Source organism: Armigeres subalbatus, chromosome 1 (assembly GCF_024139115.2).
Source record: "Armigeres subalbatus isolate Guangzhou_Male chromosome 1, GZ_Asu_2, whole genome shotgun sequence".
Taxonomy (NCBI): Eukaryota; Metazoa; Arthropoda; class Insecta; order Diptera; family Culicidae; genus Armigeres; species Armigeres subalbatus.
In genome coordinates, this window is record NC_085139.1 from 314,875,582 (window position 1) to 314,877,520 (window position 1,939).

Below are 1,939 nucleotides of genomic sequence, written 5' to 3' on the forward strand. Positions count from 1 at the left end.
AGGCTAAGCTTATAATTTTTAAGGATGGACGGAACTTAGGATACGGGATTATTGAAGTCACCAGTCAAAAAAAATTCTGATTTGTTGCGAGTTAGAATTTGAAGATCAGCTCTCAACAAATTCCTTTGCTGCCCATTGCACTGGAAAGGCAAGTAGGCAGCAATAAAAGAGAATTGTCCAAAATTTGTTTCAACAGAAACTCTCAAGGTTTCGAAAACTTTGGTTTCGAACGAAGAATATAATTTATGTTTGATACGTCTATTAATGACAATGGCGACCCCACCACAGGCGCTGTCAAGACGATCATTTCGGTAAATAAAATAATTTGGATCTCTTTTGATGAAAAGACCAGGTTTTATATATGTTTCAGTTATAATGGCAATGTGCACATTATGAACTGATAGAGTGTTGAATAATTCGCCTTCCTTACCCTTTAAAGAGCGGGCAGGCTATAGACATCCCTATCCTGACGCTGCAAGTGGAAAATAGCCACCATGTCCTGGGCACAGTGTGAACAGAGACCGCTGTCAGTCGCATGAGTTGTCAATATTAATCAACAACAACAAACGTTTTTTTGTGTTTCTTGTTTGTTATTATTTGTGGACGACGACCAGCTCGGCGGGAGCTGCTCATAAAAAATCAATAAAACACTTCGGTAAAACGATTTTTGAAAGGCAGAACAAAAATAAGGATACTTTTTTGAACTGAGAGTCTCTGGGTAAGTAGATTTAAAACATTATGACGATTCAGTGCTGATGAATGTTGTGATTTATTACAGCCCAACTAGGTTGACTGATGTTTCTTTCTTTCCTGGAACCAGCAACGGAGACACTGTCTACCAACACCGAAAGGACTGCCGTCCTTAATGGATATATTCCCAACCGACACAACTTTCTATGGATGCTTCTAATGCCGGCTAGGTGTGTGCCTCTATCGGAGGAACCTAGTAGTTCTAAGAGCCATGCAACCAGGTCATCTAGAATTTCATTTATGTCTGCTTCCGTGTGGCATGGACGTTCCTGGTATGCCGCGGACGGAATATTATTTGGATTATGTCATTGGCAAAGCTACCATCAGAAACAGCACAACATTGCAGTATAGGAAAAGTACTAATACAATTTAAGTGAATAATGGAATCATGTACAAATTAAACGTTTGCTAATACTTGTTGGCTTAACGTGTTGTTCATTCGACTAGAAGAATATCATCAAGTAGACATGTTACGTAACGAGCCCATGGTCATTATATGTATAGTATACCTAGTATACTGAAGTAAGTAGCCAATGACAAAAAAAATCAAAATCTTCTTACTTCGTTGAGATTACAGACATAATTGTGGTTTACAATCTACTTTAGTTTGTGGTACTTGAAGATCCTCAAAGACCTCCATATTAATCGGAAACCTTCACAGTTTGCCCCGGCATACGTGCAACACACCTAGCCTAAGGTAGCTTGACGTGCTTCGTAATTCAAACGACATTAATAGTTTCTCTTAAACCATTGTTGGCAGTTTCGGCATACGAGTGACATACTCGGCACAATGTGATCGGACGTATGTATTATCAAGTAGGGGAACTGCTCCTGAATTTTATCTCATGGCTCCGTTGTTCATCCCATGAAAAACAAAGCAATGGAAAGGTATTTGATTTGTTTCTTATTTCTGTGATTTTTTTTCAACATTATGTTGACAAAAAGAAGTGATCAACTAGGTGCCGTCATTCTTTGTTTCACGATGAGATGAATATATGTTCAGTGAGATAGAGATCGGAACAGTTCCCCTACTATCGTTAAACGCAGATCGTAGAACATCGTATCAAGATTCTTAATATAGTTTATGAATACAATTACGACTATATTTTTCATTGTAACTTCTATTCATTGGTTTCTTTCAACAACGTATATCAATTTTAATGGAAAAAATCATCTGTAAAACTCATTT

The 1,939-nt window shown here is 37.8% G+C and overlaps 1 long non-coding RNA gene across 1 annotated transcript; it reads left to right on the forward strand.

The window, feature by feature from the left end:
• Positions 1-508: 508 nt before the first annotated feature.
• LOC134217921 (uncharacterized) lies at positions 509-1,164 on the forward strand. The gene is made up of 2 exons (XR_009981187.1): positions 509-718; positions 779-1,164. It is a non-coding gene; the product is annotated as an uncharacterized LOC134217921 (long non-coding RNA).
• The last annotated feature ends 775 nt before the right edge of the window (positions 1,165-1,939 follow it).